This window comes from Scatophagus argus, chromosome 9, assembly GCF_020382885.2.
Source record: "Scatophagus argus isolate fScaArg1 chromosome 9, fScaArg1.pri, whole genome shotgun sequence".
Lineage (NCBI taxonomy): Eukaryota > Metazoa > Chordata > Actinopteri > Scatophagidae > Scatophagus > Scatophagus argus.
In genome coordinates, this window is record NC_058501.1 from 18785343 (window position 1) to 18791874 (window position 6532).

A 6532-nucleotide genomic window follows, 5' to 3' on the forward strand; every position below is an offset into this window, starting at 1 on the left:
AGCCAGGCCAAACAGATAGGGGTTCTTTTGTTGTCCTTAAAATGAAAACATAGCTTAATATTCAGTTTTAATTAAAGATGATCTTCACGCAGCCACATAAATTTGCTCTTGCATCTGGACCTCACGTGAAACAAGATGACTCCATTCTGTAGTGTTTTTCTCAAATCAATATACAAAAAGAGATTATTTCTCTTTTTCTATCTTAAGTTAGTATTCAGCGTTCGTCCCCAAAATAACTATAGCATTCAGAACACCGTGGACATCGGGTACTCAGTCTCAGAAAAGATCATACCAAAGATAGAGAAGAGATGCACCCTGACGCCTTGTGACCACGTGCAGTAGCACTTCTAGACCACATGTCATTCTCAAGTCAGATGCTACGCTGGGGTAAACAAGCAGTTCTTTTATCACTAACTCAGTTACCGAGTTATTCCAACATCTTCATGTGCTGAAGATTGTTCAGCTTGCTTACACCACTTAGCTGTGGAGGCATCAATAGAGGCAGGAAAGGTGAGAGTGTCTTCTGATACTTCAGATATCATCAAGTTCAAAATAGTTTAAAAGAGTTTTTGTTTGAAGGAGAGAACACTTTCCTGTTGACTGCAGCACATTTTAGACTTTAATTTTCACGATATTGAGACACATTTTCATTGAAGGGAAACATTTTTTTTTTATTTAAAATTGAATCAATTGATTTTAAACCACTTGTGAGCAAAGCCACAAGCTATTATCACCTTACAAAGCTGTTAATGGTGAAAGACAAACTATTGCCTGTTTCAACATCCAGCAGACAATAAGCTAACATTAGCATCATTCATTTAAAGTTGAGTTTCTAACTTGGCCTGTCTGCTGTTTGGTACAGAGCAGATAGTGTAGCTTTTTCTCTGAAATGATCCTATTGTGTTGGGAGACGAGGTTGACAAGGGCAAACAATTAAGCAGTAAGCTAGAGATCCAAAATAATGAGCTGAAAAATGCGAACAGCTCCATCAAGCTGAGGAGAGCTTCAGGATTTGGTGATAATTTGCTTAAGTTTCACCACCAATCATTACTTTCATATTCCACAACTGATGTAGTCATTCATGGTAGCTCTTCTACTGTCTCTGTTCCTGTCCCATACCTCTTGTGCATTTGTCAGTGCATTATGCCCCCAAGCAGGCTACAGTATTACACAATGAAGTGTCCTATTTTGGTCGCCTTATCAATAGAGGATCTGTCTGTGTCTCAGCCCCCTGCTTCATCTGTGAGACGTCTTCATGATGGAGCGCAAGGGACAATGGATGACTTGACTGGAGCACATGTCACTTTGGATCACATGTATGAAAGAATTCAGGAGTATGACCCAGCCAGAACCAATGTGGTTTGGCCCTTGTGAATTGTGAACTGTTTAGTAACAAGCCTGGATGTAACGCTGACTTGCTACGCAGACCAAAGGTTCATCAAGGTCCACCATGAGACTCTTATGGGTCATTCCAGATGAAAAGGTTGAATGTGTCAGTTGTTGTCTGTAGTACATGAATCATCTGAAACAAAAAGCCATTGACCAGCATTTCTAGTTCCTCTGTTGTTTCTCTGTAGCAGAGCCCCTTTCATGCCTTTATTTGTTGTCCTTGTACATTCTCTTAAAACACAGTGTGTACTATGAAGAGTACACAGAGGATATTTTACTCTATTTTACTCTCTTCCAGTTTATGTTGGACTACATTCTCGACTGTGACTCTGTACAAGGTAAACAAGATCTTAACTGCACACATTCTTCCTTATCTCTTGGTCAGTGTTTGTCTAGGGATCCTTGGTACTTATGCTTGTGGGGTGGTGGTGGTGGGGTATTAAATCTGCAAAGAAATAATCCACTTAAGACTGTTGACTCTAAGGTGTTGTGGTAGCTCAGCAGGTGCTCTTGAGTTTGAATCTGACTCATGACTTTTGCAGCATACCTCCCTCGCGTCTGCTTTCCCTCTATCCTCATTGTAGACAATCTAGTGAAGCATGGCAGCCATAAAAATAATCATTAAGGGGAGATTATCTCCCTCTCACCTCTCTCTCCAATTTCCCTCCATCTCTCATTGAGTTTGGAATGCACCAGTGCAGTCACCCCCACTGAGAATAACACTCATGTTGAGTAATTTTGTCTTACATAAGGGAGAGTATTGCACACAACAAGACATGTAAAAACAACATCAGGCAGGGCCAGAGGGAGAGAATGCAATCCTCAGCTATTTGTAATGGAGAACAGGGGAGGGGCAGAGGGGTGGAAGATGGATGCGATTTCACATTAATTGTGTGGGTTCACAGGAGTGTGCGCGTGTATGTGTGCGTCCACATGGGGTGGGAGGTGTTAGTGGAATTTCTGAGAGCTATGCTGATTTTACAGGCACAGCAGGGATTGTGTGTGTGTGTTTGTGTATTTGCACACGTAAGTCTGCATGGATGCATGTGTGAGTGTTACCTGGATGTGTATTGGGGAGGGGAACATGTGATTATGTGGCTACATCTGTGTGTGTGTTGGGGGAGGTCATCCACACTTGGCTTGGGAGAGGGGGTAGAATATTCAGAGTGAGATGTTAAATTTGTCTGTCGAGCCAGAAAAAAGCTGGTGAATCTTCCAAAAGTCAGTGTCTGTATGACAATGTTTTTTTGGTTGGCCACAGAGAAAGGTAATTTACATTTATGAGTATTTGCTTTTTATTGCCTTTCACAGCTCCATTAATTGTCATTTTTAATTTAGAAATGAATCAAATGGACTTAGTCATGTGAAAGTGGTGACAAACCAACAGAGTATAATCACCCAACTTTGCAGCTGTTTTAACCTCTTTTAGCTCATATGTTCATTTTAGATCCCACACATTTAAAGACAGCACACCCAGTGTGTGTTGTGCTTAGATGTGTGCATCTGAGGGCCAACATGACAACAACTGCAGATTGGTGGCATCTTAATGTTCACCATCATGGCTGAGACGCTTCACCTTGGCAGGACTGCCGTCCTAAGTTATTTGTCTCACCTCTCGCATCAGTCCAGTTTTCAGCGGCAAGCAGCTCTTTCCCCAGAAACAAGCGCTGATAAACTGACTGCAAGCTGTCAGCTGTTGATGAAAAATCAAAAACAATCATACTCTTTATCTCCTGGGGCAACTTCTAAAATATTAGCCTTATTGATGTACAATAACACTACAGTATAGTAGATTGTAGTCTATAATATAGTTATCTGGTCTAGTCCATAATGTATTACATAGATAATAATATATGTATTTGCTGTGGTGTCCACCTCAAATTGAAAACTTAATGAATGATGAAACTTAATAGTAGGCGAAAAGCATTATTCTATACTTATTGTATTGTATCATATATATATGGACTCTAAACAGACTATAAAAATAGTATCAGGATCCCAAGTTCTCTTAATTGACTGACTTTTCTCAGTCTGGTTGTCATGCTCAGATTATGAAAAATAAGAGAAAATCAAGGATCCTGGACATTTAAAGAGCATTTTTACCTCAAGAAAAATAAAACAGCATAAACAATGAATTATAATTTTTAAACATTTTTTTTTCTTCTGGCAGGACATCTTTGGGCTGATTTAGATCCACTGCTGTCATATTCTTCACACAATGTGCCAGATAACAAGAAGAGCAAAGGAGGACATGTGAATTTACCCTTACCTCAAATACCAGAAGGACTGTTTCTCTTTCAGGAAATGAAATGAAGCCCACCTTAAAAACAAAGAGTTGTGGTTGAATGCATTGTGAGAAAGGAAGACATAAGTTCTCATTCACGTGTACGATTTGTCGGTTTTGTTTTTAATGATTGTTAAGCACTTTGGAAACCATTTTTTTGAAGGGTGCATTATAAATAAGTCATTATTATTATTATTATTATTTACTGTTGCAGCTTGCACATGTGTGTGCAACACAGGCAGCACCGCTGCTGTCGGGCTGCAGCAGCCAGCTCCATCTTTCTAGATATTGTTTACCTTTGATAAAGATCAGTAATGATGATGAAGATGATGATGGCTGTTGACCCAGATACAGATGATGTTAGACAGTTAAGTGTCATGCTGGTCATCAGATGGTCCAAAGATAATCTGGAAGATGCCACTAAGAAAAATAGAGCTGTTAACTATTAGAGTATCTACAAATCCTAAAGCTATCTGTGATAAGTTTCTCATAAGGTTGTTTGACATTGTTTCTGACCAAAGAGAAAACCAAATGCAAACCTTTTCTTAGAGCTGGGCTTACCGAAGAGACAGCAGTGCAGTACAGGCACAGCAGTGCTAATAGCATAGAGATGAGAGGGCACAGTGTCAAAACACAGAACAAATAACACATTTTCGCAATCACAAGAGATTAAGATGCAAAAACTGGCCTTTGAGGTGAGTGGGATTTGTTACATGTGGGTTGTAACTCAATTAAGTATTGTTTTGTGGAATATATTATCATATAGTGATAATTTTACTAAACACTAACTCAAGTGTTTTTGTGGTAAAATCAGACTAATGCAAAATCAGTATAGCACATTTGATCCAAAAGGTTTTGACTCATTAAGTTCTAAGGGTGGACACACTTCTGTACTGTGACACCTTTGACACTCGTCTTGGAGATATTCTGTTTCTCTAAGAACCCTATAGGCAATATTCTGGACTCTAAACAGAACTGCTTAAGCAGACTCTGCAGGAAACATGGAGTCAGTGGAGGTTTTGGAATTACAAGCAATCCAATAAAGTACGGCCTGTTAGTTAGTGTTCTTCTACATCTACAGTTGGGTTTAACGTTGGTTCTGCTGCAAATATCAGTTCCCAGATAATTTCAAAAAACAGCCCTGCTGCTTTGGATCACATTCATCCAACTGAGCGCACCGCAACATTTTCTGCCCTGGCGTGACCTGTCAACACTTTCTTTCATTCTGAACAGCCGTCCGTAGTGCAACAAAGTTGTAGTTGTCCTGCTCTCTGAGAAATTATGATCAGCAAACACAGGTGATCGTGTTTTCACTTTGCTGCTCCTCTCTGATTCTCATCTATCACCCAGATGCCCTTTGTCACTCAGCGGTCCTTTCTCTCGCTCTCCCATCAAACCAGGCGTGGATCAAAATGCCCGGCCCAGCATGCATGATCGACAGCGCTGACCTGAATTCCCCTCTTTTTCCTTTGCCTCCTCTGTTTTACTGTTCCTCTGTCACTGCCGCCCCACCCCTTAATTTCCTCTTTCTCCCTCTCTTTTTCTGTCCTGCCTGCCGTTGTCCTTCTCCTCAAAGTGAACCCATAGCTTAAGGTGGTTTTGTTACCTTTTTCATCCTGCTTTGTGTGTAATCATCATGTTCTAAGCTCTTCACCTGTTTATCAGGATCCCACTTTGTGAAAACACTTGTATGCAGGGTGGGTGTTTCCAAGGTTACCGCAGAGGCACTAAATAACTGTGACAGCTGTGGCTGGGGACTCTAGTCAAGCAAAACGATATCGCCATAGATACAGAGTAACGGTAAACAACAACAACACTTATTCCCCATGCCCTGAAAACAAACAAGTTGGTATCATGAACTCATATGGACAGGCATAAACATGAGTCTGACTTCTTAAATGGGCGAACGCTTATGTCATATGTGTGAACAGTGGAACAGGAGGTTATGGGGTATTACATGGCCTGAATAAACTGAGGTTTATGGAATGTCAGCCAGTGGTTGCTAATGCCAGCCTTTTAGGAAGAGACCCAAAACGACAAACATCATTTCACTAACACAAACCTGTCATTATATTACATTCACTTTACTGAGAGGTTAGAGGCTGTGGCGAATGCCTGGATTGTAATCTCCACAGCAGTGTGTCTATGGCCATCTGTGCCGCAGTGTTACTGTGTGTGTCTAGTGATCTGCGTGACGTCTGTTCTGTGCCCATGCTGCTGGTGCTGCATTCATCTTTCAGTCACCCAAAAGCAGATGTCACCAGGACGATGGGGAGCGGCAGATTGCTGTGGCGACCGACCGGTGGCAGGTTGAAGGTGTCTCCGCCCCGCGGTGCCCAGCAGATGGAAGCTGAGGTCATTATCTGCTGCTCTGTTCATCTCCTTACCCCCCACACAGCCACACCCTCTCTGTCACACACTCTCTTACTGTGTCACTGTACTGCTAAGAAATATCAAATCAGTTACTGTGGCATTAAACGTAAACAGTGCTTTACATCGTACAAACACATTAGGCAAACAGTGTTTTTTTCTGCTGTCAGTTAATACTCATTATCATGGTCCTCTCTGTGGGTGTGATAAATGTTTCCTTGCTTGCCAGCATCACAACCCTGATGCCGGTGATGAAAACTATTCACAGTGGCACAGCAGTAGGTCTAAGTGTTCTCTGCCCCCATTTGTACAACCACTCCATTTCTCCATGAACAGCAAAAGTAAAGAAAAAAAACAGCAATAAGTGGCCATTCAGAACAAATAAACCAAGTCAACAACTACAGGCAGAAAGTAGGGCAGCCTGAGAAGCAGCACTGCCACAGCAGGCAGCAATTCCAGGTTTATTACACTGCCCGTACCTTTCTATAA

At 41.4% G+C, this 6532-nt stretch overlaps 1 long non-coding RNA gene across 1 annotated transcript; it reads right to left on the reverse strand.

The window, feature by feature from the left end:
• Positions 1-221: 221 nt before the first annotated feature.
• LOC124064356 lies at positions 222-4476 on the reverse strand. The gene is made up of 3 exons (XR_006844251.1): positions 3970-4476; positions 3659-3709; positions 222-3082 (listed from the first exon to the last, which is right to left on the reverse strand). It is a non-coding gene; the product is annotated as an uncharacterized LOC124064356 (long non-coding RNA).
• Between the last annotated feature and the right edge of the window lie 2056 nt (positions 4477-6532).